Source organism: Dermacentor albipictus, chromosome 9, assembly GCF_038994185.2.
Source record: "Dermacentor albipictus isolate Rhodes 1998 colony chromosome 9, USDA_Dalb.pri_finalv2, whole genome shotgun sequence".
NCBI classification, from domain to species: domain Eukaryota; kingdom Metazoa; phylum Arthropoda; class Arachnida; order Ixodida; family Ixodidae; genus Dermacentor; species Dermacentor albipictus.
The window spans coordinates 6,508,781-6,535,018 of record NC_091829.1 but is presented as its reverse complement, the minus strand read 5'-3'; the positions used below and the strand labels follow the sequence as shown (position 1 = coordinate 6,535,018).

At 47.2% G+C, this 26,238-nt stretch overlaps 1 protein-coding gene across 5 annotated transcripts in view; it reads right to left on the bottom strand.

Annotated features, from left to right (window-relative positions):
* The window catches only part of Pka-C1 (Protein kinase, cAMP-dependent, catalytic subunit 1), a 450,683-nt gene that overhangs the window by 154,031 nt on the left and 270,414 nt on the right, over nucleotides 1-26,238 (bottom strand). Inside the window, exon 1 of one of the 5 annotated variants that reach the window (XM_065437235.1) lies at nucleotides 22,121-22,227. The exons of 2 other annotated variants lie outside the window; for them this stretch is intronic. The gene's annotated coding sequence lies outside the window, so the exon portion shown is untranslated. Of the gene's footprint in view, nucleotides 1-22,120; nucleotides 22,228-26,238 lie in introns of those variants that run through there. 2 more of the 5 variants (XM_065437232.1, XM_065437234.1) reach the window with 2 other exon arrangements.

The window sequence follows — 26,238 nt, the reverse complement described above, 5'->3', positions numbered from 1 at the left end:
GTTCGATTGCCACCCAGCTCATCTTGCAGGTTGTTTTTATTTATCAATTGCCTTCCGGAATTTTTCGCTCGCGGCCAACGCCGCCGACACCGGCTTTTCTGCGACGCGAGCTCCTTAACGCTGTCAGGTTAAAATAAATGAAAAGAGAAGAACGAAAGACGGGTGGCGCCGCCGCCTTAAGGTTCCCGCAACCTGGGCTCGCAGTGAAGTCACGGATTTTGACGGCGTCTGTGCTTGTGCCTAGTTAATTTTATTACGACAGCAGTTATATGGACACTCCAGGCTGCCTATGAGTGAAAGCGTGTGAAGGTGAGCCGGCGAAAGCGGTTCAATCTCGCGAGCGAGGAACGCGGCACGGATGCGTGCCCTCTCCTGTGGCGCGCAAGGCAGGGGGGTCAGGCGTGGGAGGAGGGGCGTCTTTCTCCGGTGTAACTCCGGTGGCTGCTAGGGCGCCTCCATGTCCTCCTCGCCCGCCGCTCCGTACAGAGTGGAAGCGTGGAGGCAACCGCAGCGTCTACTACGGCGTTGGCCACGCGAATCGCGGGCGCCGTAGTAGACGTCTTTGGCGGACGCCGTAGGGGACGCGTCGCCGGCGCTCGTGTGTCTTGAAAAGCGGCCTACGACTTTACAAAAGGGCGCGCCCACGCGGGCCTCATCTTCAAAGCGATCTGCGATATTTGCAGCGTGCGCATAGTGCCGGTAGCTTCGTACGCGCTGTGCTTTCGACGTTTCGTACGTGTTGAAGCGACACATGCATGAAGGCCAATTCGCTTGCTGCTGCCGCGATTCCTCACTCCAACACTTTGACAGCGAGTTTCCGCGCTCATCAAGGAAGATATGTTCATGTTTACCTATGCGCGCGTGACATCTGCTGCATGATTAATTTAGTTAAAACACGTTGACGGGCTAGTTGGTTTAAATCCACGATAGAGTTGTGTAAGTGCAACTGAACAAGGACGTACAAATAAGCAGACACACAAAGACAGCGCTGTCTCTGTGTGTCTGTTTCTTTATAGGTCCTCGTTGAGTCACGCTTACATATTCTATATCATTGTTAATTTAGTTAGTGAGTGAATGTTTACAAGTTTATACGGCCGATAAAGCTAATATCCTTACTTCGTACAGCTATCTACTAATTTGCTATCGCAATCGGTGCTTCGCCTTTCGGGCGGAACTGCGAACATTTTTCATGTTGGCGCTCTTTCTGTCTCCATTGATTTGAATCTTGCGCCACACGTCCTGAAAACATGAAGCGCTTTAGAAATGCGCGACCCCATTGCTTTGGGTACACAAACAAGTGTCGAGTCCCGTTGGTCTGCCCATGTTCAATAATAAAAAAAAAAGCTCCTTTCGAGTGCGACCAAAACGCGAACGTCGAGAAATACCGCGCGCCCGGAGGGCCGAAGGCGTCATTTGGCGGCGCCCCGTAGAGAGAGCTCAATAAACTATTACCCAGAGGGAATCTGGCGTCACCACCTGTGCGAGAATGTTAAATGAAACTGGGATACAGTGGGAATGCCTTAAACATATTGAGAGTGAAGATTTATTTAAAACCCTTAACATTCTCAACATTTACGATTTGACAACATACAACATCGCCTCCGTCATGCATCAAATAGTTCATGAAAAACTGGCCTTGACAACAGTCTCGCTCCATCCCTCACTTCGCAATGTTGGAAACACACCTCGCTGTCGTTTTTTATTGCCTAAGGTAAATACTAATTACGGTCGCTCTACACTACAGTTTACAGGTACCTCAGTTTGGAATAAGCTTGATAGTGAGCTAACCACTCTAAGAACATTTCATACATTTCTTAAACGATTAAAACTCTCACTTATTAACAATGCGTAACACTGCGGATGCTTGCACATGCCCTCACTTTTCTTTTTTTTTATTTTCCTGTGCCGATGTTTTCGATGACGTAACAAAGAAAATTGTTAGAAAAATTTATCTCATTTGTGAAATGTTCCCTACTACTGTATTTTCTTGTTTTACTTATTCAGCTATTTAGGTTTTGTGTGATTTTGCAGTATAAAAAAAAAACAGCTGCCATAGAAGTGTTTTTTCCCTGATAACAATCGGTAGGGACCCTTTAACAAATTTGTTGTGTCCCAAAAGTGTGTACTTTGCAATTGTATACATTCATTATGTTAAATAAACTTTCAAACTTTCAAACTTCAAAAAAGGCTGCACTCTCTGCGCTTCATGTAATACATTCACTGGTGTAACTCGTTATTGCACAAACACAACTTTATTCAATTCATTCGCATGTCAGCTGGTTTCCTTTATCATAAAATAAAATTTTGCTAAGGCTTGCTGTTCTAATTCATCCTTTTATATTGTGGGATAGGTGGAATGAACATTTTGGCCCGCAAGCTTTGTCCGTTTGAAACTTTTTTTGTAGGTTCTTAGCCAGTAGCACGCGCGCATCCAAGTGATGTGTCCTTGATAGAAGCACAAGCAAATTGAAGCGAATTTTTCGCTCCTTGCATGCGTCTTCAATTTGTCGTGGCTGAATTTGTTGGCCAGCCTGTATTGGGCGTTTGTTATTCGGTATATCTGCGTTATTAGAATTTGGTCCGAGTCCGCGGCATTACGTGTGCTCGTTTATGTTACTGTTACATTTTAATTTATTTGGTTAATAATTATGCGTGTCATTGATTTTTCAGCATTCGCTATGCTTTTTGCAGGATTTGTGAGCTTCGTGCAGCTTAGTCCCTGCTAGTAAAAGAATAGTCCGTAACGTCTCCTTTCAGAAATTGCACGGGCAGGGATGCCCTATCTTAAAGGATTGTACGTATGCCTACATGTGTGGTAGTGTTCATTGCAGACACAGTGTATGTACGTCCGGGCTATGCATGTCAAAAGCGTGAAAGAGCACCCTCATATAGGTGAAAGTTACACCTAGCTGAAGGCGGCCTTTTAGGCTTTTGACTTACGTGAGCAAAGCACAGGTCGGCCTGCAATAAGCACTGCTACGTACGTAGGCCCAACCGCATTCCTTTAGAGTTGGACGTTCGCGCTTTCGTAATTTTTGAAAGAAACAATCAGTTATACTGTTCTCTTCTACAACGCGGGGCAAAGCTGCTCCAACTAACTGCAATGCAGTAAAAATCTACACCACTACAGTCACTCTATATCTAGCAGGAATAGTGTGAAACCAGACCTAGAGCACTTGTTCCGCTCCTGCACAGTAGCACGGCTCTCTCTCTCTCTCTCTCTCTCTCTCTCTCTCTCTCTCTCTCTCTCTCTCTCTCTCTCTCAGGGAGTAGTAGGGTACATCTACACTACCCCTCGTAGAGTACTATAGAAAAAAGCGTCGCATATGTGACATACAACTACTCCACGGATAGAGTAGCCTTGAGAACGTTTCGACGCCTTTTAGAGTGTGCGGAAATAAATATTTCTTGAGTGAAATCTTTTAAGTTGTTCTCCTGGAAAACATTTTGAATTTGTGCTGGCTATTTGTATAGTACAAGTAGTCAAAGAAAACGTAAAGATACGAATAAATAATAAAAGCGTGTGAATCGTACATTTCGGGGCGGGTGCATAAAGGGTGTTTCAGCCAAGTCGGGCCAAACATTTAAATATTCACGTATGAGTTACGAAAATGCGACCAACTAAGTACTGCTCGCTGTCCTTTGATTCCACACTATAAGCTTAGGTAATTAACAGTAATTAATAAAGCAACCTTTAAAGTAACAAATTAAACGCAATATCTTGAATGTGGAAGTTCTAAAGTCTACTGAGAAATGCCCAAATAAATTTTTCTTTCGTGATGACAGCCGCTGTGAATTCAATTTATCCGGGCTGTAGAGAAAGCGCGCGAGACTTGAAAAAAGTGCCACGGGATTGGCGCTCTCAAACATTCCACGAACGAATGGTCGATACTGCGCACCGAGAGGCCTTCAGCAACTAAAAAATGGTCTCGGCTTTCGTCGAGACATCTTGTCAGTTGAAGCCATGAGATGTGCGATAACTAATGCATGACGGTTCTCGTAGGACTGCCAGTGTTTCTGCTGCCGATAGGCAGTGCGAAAGGCGAGCAGGTTATGGCGGCGCGCACGACGATATATATCGGCTTTTCGCTGGCGGCCTGTCCGTGCCTCCGTTTTTTTTTTTTCCCCGCCAGCCGAGTCGACTCTTTGTTGGTGGACTGTGCGAGGGCACTAATGTCGTTGCGCGTAAGCGCGTAGTCACGTGGTATATATATATATTTTTTCGGATATCGCGCGCTTTTTTGAAATCCCCGAAAAATTAAAACCACAGCAGCTATGCGCATGGAAAGAATTGGACATTTTTCCACATGTTATACAACTTCAACTTTAAAGATGTCGAGCTTAAATCGATGCTTTAAAAGTTGGTCAAATAATTATGGTTAATTAATTAACTAAGCCCACAGGAAAAAATCATAGCCCAAGAGGACAGCGAAGAATACTAAGTAGGTTGCATTTTCGGAACTCGCACGTGAAATTTCTTCGTTTATATTTTTTTAGACACCCTGTATAACAAGGCGCAGGAACGCATTTATCGTTTGCCACCACTTTAAGCAGCCAGACGGAAAAATCAAGATGAACTTTATAACACCCTTAGGCAGGTAAAATAGAGCGCAATGGGCGAAGTGTGGCCGATGGCGCCACTCTTCCCTCAATTCTGTTTGCCGAAATCTCCACTTCCTTAAAGCCACGCCTACCAGGGAAAAAAAAGAAAAAAAGGGACGAGTTCGCTCGCCACAGCTTTCTTGTACCAAACGTTTCTGACGGGCATTATTCAAATTATTTTTCCAAAGCCGGAGCGCCTAAACGAGACGTCTGACTATAACACAGTCCTTAACGCACGCACAGTAAAACCCATCGCTGTGACCATAAATTCCCTCCTCCCTCGTGGACAGTGTCCTCTGGCGTCATCAGCCGCAGCCACCGCTTGAGGAAATTGTGAGGCAAAACTTGCTTCCGACTCGTATGCACCGCACACAGCCTCAAAAAAAGGCACTTCTCGTTGTTGTGTGTCATGGAGGAGCCCAATGTGCGCCGCCACCTTGTGAAATCGACGACGGCTGCAATACGGTGCAGCACCGTGCAGGGGCGTAGCCAGGGGGGGGGGCTTATGGGGCTTGAGCCCCCCCCGAAATTTTTTCGTGCTGTCATGCGCCGCCGACCAAAACAACTCCCGGCGCCGGAAATCATGCTCGATTTTGTCAAGAATGTCCTGAATTCATGCTCGAAAAGACATTTTAGCGCGAACATAGCGAAATCGGGCTGGATTTCGCGGAAACGCCCATGCATCGGGAGTCACATACCGTAACACAAGGAGCCCCACCGATCACAAAATTTCAAGGGCGTTTTGATGGCGAGCGGGCTCGGTATCTCGTGGAGGCCGCGGAATATACCGAGCGCTTGGATTTCAATTCTGAAACTTTGTGGGTATAAAGTTCTCATAACATTTTGATGCGAAAGGTGCATTGACATTTCCAAAGTCGTGCTTTAGATTTTCGATTCCGGAATTTTGTGGGTTTAATGCTGTTGTAAACATTTGACGCCAAAGGTGCATCGAACTTTTAAAGTCGTACATCGGGCCAAACAACGAGACAAGCCAAATCAACATACTATCAGACAAGTTGACAAAGCACGCAGCGAGGTCCGATGAGACAAAGCGTTGTGGTGGTTCATTTGTGCCATCAGGTCACAGAAAAGAATATGAATTTTTTTTCATCTGCGCCAAAGCATCCATGTCAATACACTAAAGCCACAATTGTAACTAAGTTGTTATTTATTTTTATACCTAGACTTTTATTCGCGAGGATACATTAAGCCTCTTTCTCATCTTTCTTTTTTGTTCTCGCAACCCACGGGCTGCCAATCCAGCCAGAGCGCATGCGTTTCCCTCGTGCTGCATCGACAACCACGCGGCGCACTTGGCTGCGCGTTCGTTTTTCTCTGGCCGACTGCCTTTTCACCTGGCAGAGTTTTGGACGCTTTCTGGCTAGCAGACGAGAAAAAGAAACAATGCATAGTCGCTCGCCGCCAGCATTGCGGGGACTCGACGGATTGCAACGCGTTCGCTTGTGTGCGCAAGGGAGAAAAGCGGGGAGGAAGCGCGCCGCCTTCTGTCGCACGCGATACATTTTGGGAGTGGAGGGAGGGGGGGTGTTGTGATCTGTGAATCTGTGGTTGCGCAAGCTGTTTATTTGCCTTGTTTGACGCATTATATATAGTGACTTTTTCTTAGGCACGTAGATTTATTGGAGACTTATACGTATATTTAAACATCTTGTTGCGAGGTTTTCTGTATATGCGCAGTGAACTTTGTTTCCAGTGCAAATTTTTGCCCTGTATCACGCTGTATCTTCACATATGTATATTCCATTGTATCTTCGCATTTCTAATGTACGAAGGCGAGTCAAATGAAAGTGAGACGACCCACCCCGCGCAATAATGGTTCGGTTCATTATTTTCGAGGCATGCGCGTAGCACATACGCATCTCATTTACAAGTGACATGCAGAGGTGAGGTTAAATGTTCTTTAATGTTCTCATAAACTGGGTTGAACAGGGTTACGTGACATAATGGACACTCCAAAAGTTGAACAGCTTGGTGCCGTGAGGTTCTTGACAAATGAAGATGTTTCCCAAAAAGAGATTATTCGCCAAATGGCTGCCGTATGCGTTGAACATTGCGTTTCATTGGCCACTGTGAAGCATTGTAGCAAACTGTTCAAAGAAGGACATGAAAGTTACAAAGACGATCCATGGCCGGGCCAAAGCCACCATGCAATCATCCCCAACACAATTGAAAAGGCCGTGGTTGCTCAGTGGCTATGGTGTTGGGCTGCTGAGCACGAGGTCATGGGATCGAATCCCGGTCACGGCGGCTGCATTTCGATGGAGGCGAAATGCGAAAACAGCCGCGTACTTAGATTTAAGTGCACGTCAAAGAACCCCAGATGAGGGTGACGACATTTTGTCTGCAATTGTGACCGAGGATGACTCATGGTGCCGCTACTACTAGCCTGAAACACTACGGCCAAGCTTACAGTGGAAGCATTTGAATTCACCACTCCCAAGGAAAAGAAAGGCCGTCATTTCTGTCGGAAAAGTGTTGACTTCTTTTTAGAACGTCAGGGGCCATTATTCATCGAATTTTCTAAACCTGGAGAGACTCTAAATCGTTTCAGAGATTGTGAAAGGTGGGATCGGCTGCGTGTCGCAATCAAGAACGAACGACGTGGAAAATTGAGCATTGGGAACATGTTGCTTCACAACATTGCCCGTGCCTACGTCGCTGATGTGGTTAATAAGAAACTGGTAAAGTTCAAGTGGGAAACGTTGCAACATTCCTCATGCAGCCCAGACCTCTTTCCTTGCGTCTTCCACATTTGGTAAAATTTGAAAAATCTGCTCAAGGGAACCAGATTCGTGTCGGAAGGTGACGTGTAGTCATTTACAGATTTTTGAGGCAGCAACCCAAGGAGTTTTATGAGACGGGAATTACGCGACTCGTTAATAGGACAAGTGTCTAAATACTCATGGTGACTACTTTTAAACAAAGTACCCCGTTTATCATATATTCGCATTGGCTCACTCGCCCTCGTATATTTTGCAGAACTCCTGCTTTTTTACATGTGCTCTCTGTTGCGACTATAATTTCGGAGCAATTGCTCGCAATACACGAGCGGTGACAGCTGCTCCTGCGCAATACATTCTAACAAAGGACAGCGTCATTGAGATTTTCCCCTGGTCGTTGAATCATATCTATCTATCTATCTATCTATCTATCTATCTATCTATCTATCTATCTATCTATCTATCTATCTATCTATCTATCTATCTATATATATATATATATATATATATATATATATATATATATATATATATATATATATATATATATATATATATATATATATATATATATATATAGATAGATAGATAGATAGATGGATAGATAGATAGATCCCTCGACTAAATCTGTAAGGAGAAGGCCGAGCGGCAAAGTGAGCCCCCCACGAACGAAATTTCTGGCTACGCCACTGGCACCGTGGAAGCTGTCTCGGCTGGCCTGGAGTGAATGTCATGCGCAGGTAACCCCAATATAAAGTGTACAAAAAATATGTATAGTCAACTTGTAAAAACTAACATATAGTAAAGGGCCTCTGTTTACAGTACACACCGATGACCTTAATGAACGGCAAAATGTATACATTGCACATTGCCCAAAAAAGAAGTTATGTTGAAGTATATAGTATACGTTATGTATAGAGTAAACAAAAATTGCAATGAGGGAAAGTGGTATATAACAGATCTTCATAGCCATTCTGTGTAGACTTCACAGCAGAACGCGCCGAGCGCGGACGAAACACCGTGGAGAAGACGGACAACAACGGAGCGCTCCGTAGTTGTCTGCGTTCTTCGTGTTTAGTCGGCGCTCAACACCACCAACTAGCCCAATACCTTGTCGTGTTAGTCTATAGTCTTTCTCTTTTATAGGGAAATAATAGTGCGCTGTTAGCCGACACTGGCAAAGCGAGGAAGAAAGCGGGAGCGAACGAGCGACTTTGCTAGTTTCGCACCCGACTTGCTGGCAGAGACTAGTCGGGTGTAGCAACACTGCACGGTTTTGACGAGACGGTTCGCGTGGAACCCCGCAGTGCAGCACTCGGCCAAAACTCACTTCCGTCTCGACGCGGCTGCTTCCTCTCAGAAACCCCGTTGCTGCCGCTGATCCACGTCGCATCGGCGCTCCTTTCACAGACCCGCTTATTGTTGCACGTCACAACACAGTGTTTACACGCAAGATCGATGCAGCAAACAAAGACGGACAAAATGAAAGAAAGAACAGTTGCGCCCGTCAATCTTTTCCCAAGCCTCGGCCAGAACGCGGTACGGGAGGCGAGGCGCCGGCGCGCGCCCACGCGAGGCGGTCTCGGATGCGTGGGCGGTCGCGCCATGAACGATGCACGAGGGGCCGCGCGCGGACGAGAGCGACTCTTGAAACGGCGCCCGAGAGCGAGACCGCACTATAGACGCTGGCGCTCGGACGCAAGACCGAGGCGCGCCCCGCTCCGCGATACGACGGAACAACCGACAACAGAGCTCGGGCGTGGCGTCCGGCGCCCCGGTAACTCCAGGCGGCAAGAGTGCCGCGGCGTGTCCTCTCGAACAGAGCCTCACGACAGTGCGCGTTTAAGCTCACACCAGGCCGACCCGACACCGATTTCGGTCTGCCGACTGTCGGCGACACTGTTTTTTTTTTTTACCTTCGTGTCGGCGTCTCTGTCGCAAGCCGCATTTACATGAATGCGACAACTGGCGCATCGCATCACATCAACTTTCCAGCGCATCGCATCCATGTAAACGGGCCTAATGCGCTAGGAAATCGCGTCACATTAATGCGCCAGACCGACGTGGGTTGAGACGAGTAAGTCGACTTTCGCGCAGTCGACGAGACACCGAGACGAAGGTAAAAAACGCCGTCGCCGACAGTCGGCAGACCGAAATCGATGTCGCCATAGAGAAAGAAGTATTTTTCTTTCTTTATGGTGTCGGGTCGGCCTAGTGTGAGTGAGCCTTTACAATTGAAATCGACAGTACAGCGGAATCACGTCGAGACGGTGCTTGTCTGATCGGTGTTTTGTCTTCTTTGTCCTTTATGCGCATTACAGTGTATCGCGCCTAACCACTGTCGGAGGTGACGAGCCTGCGGTACTTCGGTGCAGTGGGCAGCGCATAATTATTTTCTTTTATATAAGTTACATTCGCTCAACACCGTTTTATGTCGCAAGTGACGCCTTCTAATGCTGTCACAGTAAGCCGCGATAGCGGTACATTTAGACAGTCGATATACATAAGCAACTCTCCCTAGTATAGTGAATTACGCATAATTAACTAGCAGCTGTTCCGCAAAAAAAAAAGATTTATACATCTGTAATCCGTTAAGTCCGTAGACTGTCTACAGATACTCTAGATAAAAGTCAAGGCTGTAAAAAACATCGTAGCTTCGCCCGGAAGGCGAAGCATTGATTGGGATAGCAAATTATTAGAGAGCTATACGAAGCAAGGTTAGCAGTTTCTTTCAGCTGCATAAACTGCAGTAAAAATTCGCTTATGTTGACACGCGCGCAGAGGCAAACACGAACACATCTCACTCGATGACCACGGACCGTTGCTGTCAGAACGCTGGCGTGATAATGTGCGGCAGCAGCGGCGAGTGAATTCCTTTTCGTGCTGCCTCTCGCTTCAATACGCCATCCCAGAAGCTGGTTGCAGCACTGTGGAGGCTACACGAATTCTTAGCCAATAGGAAGGCCGAATGCCCCTCGAGATGTGCTCAACCGCGTCGCGTCGTCTGCTCAGCGGCTGCTTGTCATCCTGTTACACGCCCCATGGTTGGTGGATGGACGCAAAAAAATGCTTTGACGCCGTAACCATAAGCTCCGTCTACATACATGCGACAGCAGGTCTTCGCTTTACCTGTACGCTTTTCCTGCAGTCACCTTGCAGTCTCCTTAGCAAGTATTACGGGTCAATGTTCATACAAATGTTCACTTGCGCCACAGCGTCTGCTCCGCGTCTACTTGGCGTTTGCTCGCTACCGTCACCACGTATGGTGCTAGAGCGGGGGAGCAAATTAATGATGCAGCGAACTTTTATGGCATTCCGCATAGTCAACGCATCACCACTGCTAATGCTGTGGCGCCATCTGCTAACTAGAAATCAAACCAGCTTTACGGTTCGCGGCCATGTCTGTATTCTAGCAGCTTGAAAAGACAGTGCCGATCTCATTACGAAAAAAACGTACCTAATCATTTTACCTCAGCTTGAGATGAGACTTGGCGATGACAGATTTTGCCGCTTGTTTCTTGCTGACAGGGCAGATAGCCAGTAACAAGCGCAAATTCGGATCGAAGCGGGTGGTCAGCGCTGCATAGGCGCTGCCATGTTGCCAAGGTTAGGATGGTTATTACAGTTACCGGCGGTAACTGCCACAGTAATTCGCGATATACGACGCGCATGTGCAAAGGTCCTAAGATGTCACGTATCGCTGTACCGTGTGATGTAGTATAGCGAGCGAAAATAAAGCTCTCTATAGTGTGGTCAATAATCAGCTATAATTACGCCCAAACTATACACCGCTGCGCAAGGACATTGCCTGCGTATGCTTCGTGCCTTCGACAGTGCTTGAACCAGCTTGTGAGATGGAGTATAGGTGCGAGAAAACAAAGCGCACATAAGGCCATCAGCTGTCTCGGGTCGCCTCGCATTCGAACCCATCGAAGATTACCTCCATGCAAGACAGGCCGGGCGCGCTCGGCCGCCGCGGCCGGAGTATATGCAGAAGACATAATGCGCAATAACCTGCGCATTAAGTGCGTTGTCCCCATAGCCTTCCGCATAGGACAAGCCAGTACTCGTGCATGTGCGCTGTTGCGGCTCGCGGCGGCGTTTGGGCCAGGAATACTCCGAGCCCAGTGTATACGTCCGGTAACATGAATGAAGGAAAAAAGGTTTCTTTTAGATTATTTACACTTGTTCCAGATGCCGAAGCCCCCTCCATGTAGCAGCACATTAAACGTCTGAGTTCACACCAGGTCACGTCAGCACTACACAACTGCACGAAAGGTCTCCGCTTTCAATGCAGTCGTTTTCCCTAGGTGACTAGACTAGGGAATCTGATGAGTAATGGGCAACGCGAATCCGGCAATGGCAACGCGATCGAATGCTTTTGAAAAGTCCAAGAAAATGGCGTCTATTTGTTGGCTGTTTTTCGTACTGCTGCGTAGATCGGTGGCAAACTCCAGTAACTGTTTTTCTCAAGACAGACCTTTCCTGAAGCCATGCTGTTTCTTAAAGAAAAAGTTTATCCACTTTATCGAACCAGATCTGATCTTTATCAGCCCCTACCAGTTATCAACCTTATCGGACTCGATACGACCCTTGTCAACGTTTATCCGTCGTTATCAACTTTATCGGAATTGCTCCGACCCTTATAAGCCCCTCTCACTCTTTAGCACCTTATACATTCACTTCGAACCATTACAAAACGCGATGAGATCCATTGAAGCCCTCATCACTTCTAATCATCCTTATCAACTCATTGAGTGCTTATCTGTCTGTGTTGCGCGACGTAAAGTGCACGAGCTTTCAGAGATCGGTGGCATTTTGGTATGTGAAGGAACGCCCCAACGGAAGGTATATCGCGCAACCACTTCGCATGGGGAATGTGGCGTGTTTGGCATTAAATTTACGCAAACTTAATTTTCCTGATGTCTACAAGCTCCAATGCTCCAAGTTGGCTCTATGCGTAGTCGTACAGACGGTTTTTATTCCACATCAACAAATCTTTCAACAACGTCTTCATAGACACTGTTCTCTTTCGACATTTGTTCTGTACAGCTGGTACAACTCATTACCCATGTATTCAATATACGTATCTCAATACTTAATATACGTATGTGAACCATATACGGTTCACGTACTCGAAACTCATCACCACCAACGTTTTTCCTTTCGAATTTATTTTGTTTTATAGATTAATTCCTTTATAGATATTCATTTTACGTGACAGACAGACCGACATGTTTCCTCGTTGGGTAAGCGCAGAAATGCTTACGCACTTAAATGTGCGAAACAAAGCTTCGAGACTCTATAGAGGTCTCGCAGCTTGGGCTGTAGTCAAGATCCAAGGCCACGTTTGTGTGGATGCTCTTCATTCCGAAAAGTTGCGGCTTCACTGACTCCAGAAAAACAGGAGCGTGTCTAAATATAGACGCGATGGGCACACGACCATGCACACAAAAACGTTAAGAGCATTATGAAGGTAAGGAAGTAGGCATGCATGCTGGAAAGAGAGGAGCACGAAAGACAATGGTTCAGCCGCCCTCTTTATGTGTCACTTACGCGGCTTTCATAATTATTTTTGTACGTAAATATACGGCATGTGCAAGCTAACATCATTTTGTTTAGAGATCATAGATGCACTGTGTGCATTCTAGGTAATAAGGGTGAGGCTCACATTATACGATCACGACCAGTCACGGACGCGACCAAACCGAGCACGAGTACAGGCTCACACTACTCACCACAATTTATCAGTGGTGAAGATATTAAATGATTGATGGCGTTAGACGTCCCAAGAGCAACACATGGGCTATGATAGACGCCGAAAAAGGGGTGGCTGTTACGGAGTAATGATACGTGGCTTCGTTCACGTATCTCTACGCACGCAATGATGTCCGTCGGTGTTTTTGTGTTCTGTATCCATCAAAATGCGGCCACGATAACCAGAAATCCTTCTCGCCACCATGTTCTCACTACCGTACAATAACACAGCCACTACGGCGGGAGATCAGCCAAAAGCAAAGGCCGCCGGTAGGGTTCCTAATTGTTCGCGCAACGTTTTAGCTTAGCGCATGCTGGTCACGATAGCCTAGCGCATCGCGCTAAGGAACTCACGGACGAAAGAACGCGACACCTACCAGCTTTATTATGTGCACATCTTGACAGACGTCATCAGCAAAGTACGAGGATAGAAAAAGGAAAGACAGCCGAAACAGCGGAATGGCACAGTTCGGCAAAGATACGACGATGTTCCGGAAATAAGGAGTCCGCGCGTGTCCCATTTCCTTCGCTGCAACCTCGCGTAACGGGGTTGGGAAGCGCCGTCATCGGAAGGGGGGCGCTCACTGCGGCGATGCACGCATGCGCAATCCGAGCGAAGCGTCCCCGTTACGTCGTGCACAGTCCAGCATGCGCCGGCGACTCCGCCGCTTTCCGAGAAGTTACGCCGCCGTGTTCCTCAGCGCTGACTCGCCATCTTTTCCAGTGCTTGCAAATGAGAGGCTGGGAACCGCTCTCTGTCTCTCACTTTCGTAACGAGCGCTTTCCTTCTTGCGCGATCAGCGTGGAACGGGGTCGAACGCTGCGGCGCAGCGGACGCAGCAGTCATGACGACGCAGGCACGGTTATCACCGAGAGACACGAAAGAGCACCTCTTCGGTTCATCCATCGCTCGCTTTACTTTCCCCGGCATCGCTTTTTCACTGAAGCTGTCGCAGGAACAAAACAAAACACTATTCAGCTCGTCGACAAACAGCGTGTGCAGCTGAGACATTCGTATTCGCTTTCGACAAAACTGCGTGAAAGTCACTGTCCGCGAACAGGCGTGCATGCGGAGAAAGAGAGAGAGAGAGAAAAAAAAATGCTTCACTGCGAAGTCTCACAAGTGGGTATGAAGAACCGACTTGGTACGGACAAATCAATATCCAATTCTTTTAAAGGTATGTTACATACTGCAGCATGTAACATGTTAATAGAAAAACCTGCATGAAACGTAGCGTTGGATTTGCCATTGTAAGCCGCAATCCGCTGTCCTCGAGAATTATTAATTGTTCACAACTTGCAGACGTCCATTGAAGAAAAAAAAGAGCACTTCGAAGTAAGACTTTAGTTATGTTTTATCTTCAGTGCAAGCACAAAGTGACATTCTCTGTTCAATATAAAATCCTCGTTAATATATGGCATTACAATACGAAAGTGTTCTTTGGACCATTCAATGCAAGTCTTACCAAGCAGGATTTTCAATTTATTATGTCACAAATAGCAAGATGGCTGCTCGAGCTGAGTATGAAGAACGCAATGGTGCACACCTCCTAGGGAAAAATATTCGCACCGAGCTTTGCTATTCGAGTCGAGCAAGGCGCACGAACGTGCTCAGTCTGGAAAGAATCGCACGCGACCACGCAGAATGCCAGCGCAGCTAAAGCTGGATAATGTCGCTCATTTCGTTCGTTGATGCGTGGACGCCGTCGCGGACAGCCACGCCTCCTGTAGGGGGATCACAATCTCCGCATTCAACTTCAAATCAATTCCAGTTGAGCTCAATTAAATGTAATAGAAGAATTGAAACGCGGTCGTTGCGACGCGAAAGAAGTCATAAATAGAGAGTTTTAGACTAGGGGACGCAAGCCGCTTGCGCCCCCTAATCTAAAGCTCTCAAATTAATCGGTGCCATCAGAGTCAATGATGCGACGTCAGTGCCCAAAGAGTTGAGTCGCACGCCGAGGCCAACATTAGAAAAATGCACCGAAGAAATGGGAAATAGCGCACAGAAAGAGACCTGTCGTTGAGATGGTGCCTCACATTTCTCCGAGCACGACTGTAGCTGGTGGGCATTAATTACGAAAGCGCGGAATCAGGCCAAACAGCAGAACGCGCTTAGGAGCCGAAGGAAAACAGGGTTGTTTACGAATCGCTTCCGACGGGCAGCCCGAGGCAGAATAGGATGCGCGGATTCAGACGGGGCGACGCGATCTTGGCGCAACAGCGGAGAAAGAGCTAATCACTGGCGCGCTATTGATGGAGCGAGAAGGGTCCGCTGCGGTATACGATACGAGCGACGCCGAGACGGCAAGAGTGTCGCGATCTCGCAACGCCACGCGCCGTCTCGGATGGGGCGCAGCGCGATGCCTTATCGACGCGGGGGAGGAACTGCACGATTCGAGTGCCCGCTATCGCCCGCTTCCTCTGGTTTTATTCCGTGTCGCGTCCTTCAATCGCGCAGCGGCAAGGCTCTTCGCAGCAGTGCACACAACACAATTGCCACGGCATCTCGTTCTTGTATAACACTGCTTGTGCACCCCCTAACCCTGACAATTACTTCGCCAGAGGGCGCTAAATAACTCGTTAAATGTCTCCTTCTCTACGACGTTGCTTCAAGCGAATGGGCATTGAATTAATACTGCGAGACAGACAAGGGCCCGAGATGACTAAGTAACGACAGAGGCACTGAGTTAATAAATGTAGAGAATTCCGAAAGAGATACCCTTTTTGAGATCATCCCGCAATAAGGCGTGAGGCCTGCGACAAGGAGTGATTCGCAGCAAGTGAGAAGTCGTATCGAATGATTGTAAGATGTCGACAGCGCGCACTATAGAAAGGGCACAGGATTGGATCGGGGAAGTAGAATAGCGCTGTTCGGCTCAAGCGTGATGAGAAATGCGAGTGGAGCTTCACAACTGGGCAGTGACCCGCGTTTCAGCTAAACGCTGGTCCAGCGTAACGCATTTCATTCTAAAGAACTGAACATTCCACATAAGGGTGCAGAGTATTCAAATTTGCACACAGATTTATGTCTGCAGAAACTTATCTGAAAGGCAAGATCATACACTACGTCTCATAGCGTACAGCACCTTATCTCATCTCGTACCTACGAACCGAATGTCCGAGATGTTCCTCGCTGATTGATGTTTGGATCGCCACACTTCCTAACGGTGGTACAGATATACGTAAGATAAGCTCACAAAGACCTCGTTACTCGTAAATAAATAAGAAGAAGGAAATCGGCGATCACTTATCCACGGCCACTGCTACGTTATTCGAGCATCGATTCGAGCGAACAGATGCCGCTCTCGTTTCCGCGCACAGTCAGCGCTGTGGTGACGTCGTATGGATGTTGTCTGCATTTAGCCACAAACGCAAAGCCTGCTGATCAGCTGACGCAGATGCACCGTTCTGGGAACGAGCTTATGCTGCCACCTTTCTATAAACCAGTCTTAGCATCAGTGACTAATATTTACTTCAAAGCTACTTATATACGACATTACTAATATATATTGCTAATTGCGAATATATTACTTATCCAAACCCCCTTTAATTGTAGCAAAGTCACGTTCCTCCCCACAACTGCGAAGGAGCGAGGAAAAGAACATAAATATATTTTGTTGCGAAATTCTCAGCATTTTAACAGAGAGAGAGAGAGAGAGAGAGAGAGAGAGAGAGAGAGAATAATTATCCAAGGATCCTCGATTATATGAGGAGGCTAAAGTTAGAAGCAACAAACATACCAGGCACATAAAAGCACGCTACTTTTTTTAGCACAGTCACCACAAGCTGCTGGCGTTAACTAAGCTCTAGGCAGCGTCCCACGCGTTTCGGGGCTGAAAACGTAGCGCCCAATCTGCTAGGAGATCGAGTGGGCGCCACTACCTTCCGCTAAAGCTTCTCCTTTTAACACCCCCCCTCCTCCCCCTCCATTCTCAGCGATTGTTCGACGCTTGCTGCTAACGCATGCACGGGGGCCATCGCACTATGTTTAGAATCGGCCGTGCGCAGGTTCCAGCCTACTGATGCCCACTACCTTCGTTTCCGCTGGTGACGTCACAACGCGTCGAAGCGGCGAGTTGCTAAACGCCGCCTGCTCGACCTGCTCCTGGGACTCCGCACTTAAGGGGCGACCACACCGCCTATGCTGAACGGCACATTGGCGTACGGCACAATTTTGGAAGGTGAGCGAGCTGTCTGCCTAAGAGAATGTCGCAAGAAACCATCGGGCCAGATGTTACAGACGGGAAGCCGAGATGCCAACTCAGTGGAAAAGGAAACGGATATAAAGAATAAAACCTTAACCGTCGATACTAATAGGACACCGATGATGATGAAGAAGTGAACAGGAAGTGTTCGTCTATTGTGCGCATGCCATGACGCACCACAGCGGGAAGTGCATAAAATGACCCAAACGTGCCCTCTTCCCGTCACGCTGCAACGTCTACGTTTCCAGCCCTTATTCTCGCGTCATTTCAATCGCTACGAATGCAAGTAAGCTTACTGCAGCGTCAAAAACTACTCCCGAGTCGTGGGAAGCTATTCCGATCCGGGTTTATTTTTTTTCTTGATTTCAATCATTCAGTTACTGATTATTTAAGAAATCCTTCGACAACGCCGTTACGCAAGTGTGCTATATCATCTAGCAGACTCCGTCCGTCCGTCTGTCCGTCCGCCCGTCCGTCTGTCTGTATGTATGTCTGTCTGTGCGCGCGCATGTGTGTGTTCTGATAGGCATTCTGATAGTCATTATCACAGTTCATGTAATATGGGGTTTTCTTCGCAAACAACTGTTTAAAGTCGTTGTCACTGCGTCAGTTGTCTTACACAGGGTCACGTTTGCTGCCGCGAACAGCCAGTATCGCGCAGGAACGGCTCTATGTGAACGGACCGTGCCCGGAACATTCTATTCTGTATACTTGCATTGTGAACACTCGTGTTGTGAAATTACTTAGCCTCATTACCCATGAATTTATGCTCCTATGAGTCCGAATGCAGGTTCTGTGGTTGTCAAAAAAAAAAAAGGCTTTATTTAATCATTGTGTTGTGTGTGGGTGGGAGCTGGTGGGTCCGTGAGTGAAAGGGTGACCAAGCAACACAGAGGACGTGTGAGCATGTCCAGGCTTGCACGTTGACTGCCATTATGCGTTTCAAGTTTCATGATTAATGATAACACCCATCGTAAAATGACAAAAATATGGCCCGGTCGGAGTGAATTCATACTGCTCCCTCACAAAATTTTTTTTATAGACGTCTATACACTGTCTATAGACTTTCTACAAAAATTTTTGTAGGGCTTTTGCTAGCGCGACCACACGACGACAAAAGAAGTGTCGATTGACAGGACAGCGAATGTCCTGTCAATACGCTACTTCTTTTGTCGTATAGTGTGGTGCTATCGAATGGAGACACATATACCCAATAATTGAAGAAATAAGGCCTATACTCCAAATTTGAATGTATTCTCTTCTTTTCTCTGCGGCCTGTGGAAAGCTCACCGAGTAATCGTTACAGGCGGCGCGATCGCATGTCATGCCTCGTGGGACACGTTTTCATGCACGAAATATGCGTATCAGGCAGAGCAAGAAATTATGACAGAACGACGGTGTTCTTGTTATACCGTCTAATAACAGCAAAACATTTTGAATGCGGATAAAAGGAAGCATTTCACGCGTGTGGCGCGTCACGACAGCGCTGAACTTCTGGCGACCAGTGCTGGACTGCACAGGGCGTTGTTGTTGCGAGAACCACACGAGTTCAGGACAGAAAACTTGGCCACTAGTTTAGGCACTGGCTCCGCGCTGATCGAGAGAAAGTCTCGAAACACGCGACAGACGCACTCAAGAAAGCTGCTTGTCAGCGCTGATAGCCCTGAAAACGTAGGCCACTCAGTGAACACTGGAACCGTGCGATATCAGCGTGAGCACGGTTACGCGACTCAAAGTTGCCCCGGAGATGCAAGCGCCCTTTATCTCTGAATGCCGCAACCTAGAGACGCCAAAGCCACGTTACCATTGCGACGTGGGGTCGAAAATGCGCACATTCGAGACAAAAAGCCACTCCATACGCAACGCTGTCGTGCTCCTCGATGTCTCGAACGAAAGATGGAGAACAAGTGAAATATTGTACCGCTGACAGTGTGACACAAGAAGAGACTATGTTGTGCGGTTTCAATTCACAAAACAACACTGGTGGTATCACCCAATTTAACGAAGTTCCCGATCTAGCGCAGAAATTTACATTCCCTAGCAAATACCCATAGGGTTCCATGTTATCATCAACCCGAATTAACGAAGAAAACTTGACCGAACTTCATTTAACGAAGTTTTTCCTGAAATAAGATAGTAAAACAAGCGTTGATTTCTTTCTTATCCGCGCCCATGCATCAACACCGCCTCCGTAGGGGCGGCGGTGTTTGCGTTCGAAGTTTTATGCGACAGATGGCTGGATTAGCGGCAAATACAATGCCGTGGTAGCCTTTGCGTGTCGTTACATTACAACTTTAGATTTCAAAGGACCGAAACATTCCTTTCTCAATTTTACGAACTTCCCGATTTAACGAAATAACAAGAGCGTGGTGATCACTTCGTTAATCTACTTTCAACTGACGAAGGCCGGTCCTCCGGCCGAAACCTCAGTAAACAAATATGCCATAACGTTCGTCCTTTTATTTATTTTTCAGTGTGTGTGTGTGTGTGTGTGTGTGTGTGTGTGCGTGTGCGTGTGCGTGTGCGTGTGCGTGTGTGTGTGTGTGTGTGTGTGTGTGTGTGTGTGTGTGTGTGTGTCAGGTGCAGTAAGAATAAATTATATGCAATGTTCGCTTCGTTTAATTGTCAATGTAGTTGAAAACGTAGCATCTGATAGGCTTAATTTGTTACATCCCTTGACAATTAATTCGAATGATGGCTATAGGACACGATATTTCTTCGAGAGTGAAGTGTAATGCAATTTACGCAAAATAGTGTTTCATTAATAGTTTTCAGTTTGGAATAGGCGCAAAGCTTCCTAAGTGCGAATACCACGAAGCTTCGATATAACAACATTTTGGTGCGTATTTTTCGTCTATATAGATGGCTTTTTACGTTTGCGCGCAGATGTAACGCCCGTATAAGAAATGCAGCTTAACTTATCTCAAGTCAAGCCCACGCTTGACTTGACAGAAGTGACACCTGGCGTGAACGTTCCCGAGACGCTCATTGCGTTTCCTCCAGCGTTTTCACGACAGGCGTCACTTCAATCAAGCCAAGCACGGGCTTCAAGATAAAGTGCTTTTCTGAATATGGGGGTAAGAACCTCCTAAGCAGCTTTAACTTAGCGTGGCGATATTCGCATAAGCCGTTTAAGCTCGTGAGTTCAGCGCCCCTGATGTGTAAAATATATTTAATTATGAAACTGTTTGAACTATACACATTTATGTCCCGAACAGCCAAGGACAACCCATTTGGGGCTGCAATGAATGTGAGTGAATGAAGAAATATAAGGCCGTAGTGAAGTGCTTACAGCTGATGATATATTGGAATCAGAAATATTTGTTATAAGACCATGGATTATTGTAGGCATGTCATTCGAGATAAGTGTCGGAGTGCTTGCTTAGAACACTGGCGAAGCCATTACCTAAGAGGTCAAGCACAATCATTCATTCCAATGAGAAGTCTTATGAAATCAATGTAAACGTCTATTGCCAATATGAACATGTAACCATTATCGTTGTCGCAGCTCAAGTGTTCGTCGATAAAACAAACACATCTCGGTATGTTATTTCCTGGAAGCCGATTTAAAAAGCAGCATATGTTATAACTGGGTTTTAAGACGTCAACATAAAGTCTCCTCCCCTTCGAAACGGTCGATGCACAGAAATAATTCTTCATTGGGTGCACGTTAAACAACCTCAGGTGGTCGAGATTAATCTGGAGTGCCCTACTACGGCGTGCCTCATAATCATATAGTGGTTTTGGCACCTAAAACCACAGAGTGTAATTTAACTTTTTTGAAAAGAATGTTTACAGCCAGGCGAATTTCTTTAACACTATATTCCCCCAAGCTGTACACTCCCTCCCCTCAAGACTGTGCAAAATTTACCGTTTCTTACTTTAGCAAATTCTAGCGCATTACCCGTGTGCTTAGATTTAGGTGCACGTTAAAGAACCCCAGGTGGTCAAAATTTCCGGAGTCCTCCACTACGGCGTGCCTCATAATCAGAAAGTGGTTCTGGCACGTAAAACCCTATAATTAAATTAAATTCTAGCACATTATATACGGATTCAAAAATATATGTGTCGGTATATCTCTTATAATAGTCGAGACATCTACTGCGAAAAAGATGCTTTCCCTCGGCACAAATACCAAGTTCGAGCAGTGGAAACGACATCGTGCGACATTTAAGATATGCATTGATATAAATCATTGATCAACAATACGTTCGCTACTTGTTCATCCAAACAGATTATGGTGATTAAAGAGTTCTTCAATACGCGGAAACCAGACGAACGAACCGAAGTTGTACCCCACAAGAGGCTTTCGTCGAGATTAGATGCATGACAACGCCCCACATCAAAGGGTTTATTCCTTATCTGAGAAATATTTCTTGTTGTATTCTGACCTCTTTGAGCAGCACGCAAGCCAGACAATCACGTCCAACGTAGGCGCGACCTTTTCGCGGTACAGCCGCTCTAATACTGCCGGCGTATCAACACAGTTGTGGCGTTAATTTCCACGCATTTAGGCAGCATTTGCTACCAGGGCAACGAAAATACATTTGCGCACTCGAAGAGAACCTCGTTACGGTGCCGAGAAAGAGAGCATCAGTAGATGGCATAACGAAAGCGGAGCAGTGGCCGACGTCGTAACTACGAAAGCGGGAAGTGCATTGCAGCGACGTAAACACGACGCCGACGCAACAGCGCCCTTCCTGTCGAGCAGCGTTGATTCCTGCCCGTCAGTCAGCGGTGCGTCGGGCTATGTGCAGCCAGAACAGCAACGGCTTCGCCTGCCACAGTAAGAGGCGGGACGCAGACGCTCACCTTGCCACAAGGAGTCCCCGACGGTCACATTCCGGGCCGAGAAGATGGAGGGCGCCGGTCAGTGATGATGGTGATGATGGCGGCTGTACCCTTTGTAAATGATGGTGATGGTGGCCGTACCATTTGTAACGAGCTGGCATAACCCGAGAGCCCAGGCCAAATATTTAAAACTAATATGCTACAAAGAAGAAAAAGAAAACCGTAACAGACGTACAAAAACGGTCAAGAAGCTGGAGATCACGGCGACATCGCCGAGTGCACGGCGGCTGCCGTGGGCTTCGCTCTCTCGCGACGGGCAAGCAACCCTGGTGAGCGCCGATCACGCGCGCACGGGGTGATCGGGAGCGCTTTTAAATAAAGGCGTCCCGGTCGAATAGCGACCGTGTTTACAATTTCGTTGACAGTTCACTTTAGTTTTCTGCACCATAATTATAGTTCGGCAGTGACCATATGTGGGTTATCGGTGCTTATTAACTTTATCAAAATTGCTCGCACATTATAAGCCCTTACTATTGCGACAGCAATTATATGCACACCACAAGCGCATTTCCGCTGTTGGCGTCGCCGTCGAAGTGAGGTTCCGCATGAAGTCCAAGGGCGCTAATACCATCGCCGCGTGCTCTGCGCTTTAGATGTGTCCATGTTTGCTTGTGTGCGCCTGTGCCTTACTTGTTAATTCAGTTAGTGCGCCTATATTACAAGTTTATACGGCCGATAAAGCTACTGTCCTTGCTTCGTATAGCTGTCCACTAATTTGATCGCAATCGATGCTTCACCTTTCGGGCGAAACTGCGACTTTTCCCTCTGTAGCACCTTATTCATCCACGTCGAAATGTTATCAACTGTGATGAGACCCATATAACCCCTCATCACTTCTAATCATCCTTATCAACTCATTGACTGCTTATCTGTCTGTATTGCGCGACCCGAAGCGCATGAGCCCTCAGATATCGGTGGCATATCGGTCGGTGAAGGAATGCCCCAACGGAAGGCGCATCCCGCGACCACTGAAACGCACCGGGGATGGGGCGTGTTTGTTATCAAATTTTCGCAAAATCGGAATTTTCCTGATGTTTACAATGCTGTAAGTCGGGTCTACATGTGGTCCTAGAGATGGAGTTTATTCCACAATCACCAAATATTTCAACAAAGTATTCACAGAAACTGTTCTCCTTTGTAATTTGCTTTGTACCACCGGAACAAGACATTCATATGGTTCAGATATAGCCACCCTTATGCAAGCATAAGTGCTTAGCATAACGGGCAAGGCACCCGACTTCTGCGCGTCGGGTCGTGGGTTCGAAACTTACCACTGTAAACGTTCTTTCTTTCGGTTTATTTCTGCACAAGGTCGCGGGATCGAATCCCGGCCACGGCGGCCGCATTTCGATGGGGGCGAAATGCGAAAACACCCGTGTACTTAGATTTAGGTGCATGTTAAAGAACCCCAGGTGGTTCGAAATTTCTGGAGTTTTCCATTACGGCGTGGCTCATAATAAGAAAGTGGTTTTGGCACGTAAAACCCCATAATTTAATTTTTTTTTCGAATTTTGTTTTATACATTATTTTCGTTATAGCGATTCATCTTACGTGACGGACGGGCAGGTTTCCTCGTTGGGTAAGCATAGAAATGCTTATGCATTTAAAGGTCTCATTAAGAAAGAAAGGAGAAATACCGCGAGGACGCGGTAGGTCTCGACGCATGCAGTACGTGGGATGTCAAATCGAAACAGGAGCTGCGTTCCCGCATTCGGAATACCGCGCAGAACTGCTAAACCTGGAATTGTTGGCAGTTCACTTTAGAGTACATTCGAGCACGGCGTTGCTCAGCTTGCTGGTCACGGTCTATCCTCAATCCACTACTTCAGCCACGCCTACCAAGCCTGCTATGCGACAAACTGCGCCGTATAAGGAGACGTAAGGTGGAAGATATGGTTCTGCACGTATTAGCTTCTTTATTTCATTCGCAGAGCTCGCGGTACACCTTACCAAGAGCATACAATCGATGAGCAGATGTATGGTTCGCTTAGGGTAAATATTGAAAGCATTTCTTAGGGAACGTACCTGAGCTTTTTCTATGACAAATATTCACTGATAACTTGCGAGTACGCCGCCTCCGAATTTGGACACACGGAGGCAAAGGAATCCATTGGAATGGTGTGCATGACGAATTTATTGCATGCTCAAGAGACAGCGCTTAAAAGCTACCGAATAGGGCACATAGCAAACGGGCACTGACGGAAGCTAGAAAAGTCAAAATACATCTGAAGGAGACAGAATAGAAAGCCTCTTAGGTTCGAAGTTTGGCATGTTCTGTTTCTAGTCTTTATTTTTCTCCTCTGTTTTTTTTTAAATATGTGTATCGTTTTGGAAAATGTCATACTTGCAGCGTGCACGGCAGACAATGGCGTCAGTGGGGCCGCCGTGAGGCTAGTTTAGGAAACACACACGCTTTCGACGTTCGCTCGCCAGCCAGTAAAGCTTCTAGCTGTGGGCTATATAAGTTCACTTGACGAGCGTGCCGAGGCTGTTTACCGGCAAAGCGCAGCGTAAGCGCGTCTTCGGCAACGAGCGGAGGAGAGTTCCGTAATTACACGTTGCGGTGCCCAGACATAAACACTGTGGAGTTCCTAAAGGATTCGGCTTTAAAAAGAGAGAACCCAAACGACATTCGTGTGCGAAAGGCGAAATGTAGTCGACGCATCCAGGAGAGTTCGTCGACAGCACTAGGCATGTCACATGCAAAGCCAGTTTCTTACGGCGCGCTGATAGCGTCCAATAACTTTGGGCCCGATACTTGAAAGGGCGCTGCCACGGTGGGCAACACGTTGGCCAACACAGTTCGCAAACAACGTGCTGTCGGCTACCCCGTCACATCGAAGAGACGACAACTGCTAGGACGTGTGGTCATTTCACGGACGCCGTGCAAGAGCTTTCCACAGTTGACAGTGACACCTCCAATCGCTTATCACCAGACAGTAAGCAGTCTGTGAGACCTAGCAACTTGCGATCAAAATCAGACGCTCAGAAGCGCGAGCATTCCAAAGCTCATGCTTTGGTCACCGTGCTGATGAAAGGTGACAATTGAAGCTTTGTTGAAGCAAAGGCGACGAGGACTATGTTGGCTTAGTCGTTGGCCAACGTGGCAGTATTATAAACGCCACTATTATTTTAGCAGATCTTCAGACAGCAAGGCAGGAGGCAGGTGGCAAATTGGCTCGCAGGATATGCGATGACAAGAATAAGTTGAAAAGCATGACAGGACAAACCCTCTGGTCACATGGCCTCTCTAGCGGCTCGGTCGCGCAGCTCGCGTGCACGTTTAGTAATTGCATCGATTGTCCACGTTTTATTATTGATTGGATCATCATCATCATCATCATCATCATCATCATCTTTTAAGCTTAATTCACTAACTGGCTCATCAACTGACTGACTGACTGACTGATTTTTTTTTCTTTGACAGGAAAGTGTTTTATGCCGGAGTCCACCATCAACTACCTGCAACGGACGTGACGGGGACGCGGACGCTAAACTATGCTACGTCTTGACAGGGACGGCACCACCATGCATCTAGGAGCCATGAAGCGAAGTACTGCATCACGACACTAACTAGAGCCAACAGTGAGCGCTTCGGCAATCTCAACGCAGCGGAGTCACCAACGCGATGTAGCTGGTGTGGGCGGTGTAAGCCTTCTGCTAAGGTAACGACGCAGTTATTGCACATGGTTTATCTTTCGCGTCCGGCTAGCCTGTAACGCCTCGTAGCCTGCGGAGTGCAGCTCCAACATGCATCGGCAGTGCTTACACGCCGCCTACTACTCCGCTAGCGGAGGCACCAACTAAGAAAACTGCTGCGCTAAGCAGCGCTGAAAGGCAACGACGGGCGAATCTCGCTTTGGTGCGGCGAGAGACACGCCGACATGAAACCGAACGCCTTCGCGCGTTCGCGGCGCACACTGCGCACTGTGCCACTCGCATTCCTCACGTTGAGAGCACCGCAACTGGCTGCCCAAGACACTACGTGGCGGGACCAAGATGCTCGTACCTTCGCCAAAGCGACTCGGCAGCAGGACGCCGCGCGCCAGGCAAACCTGCAACACGGTCGCCGGCCCGCA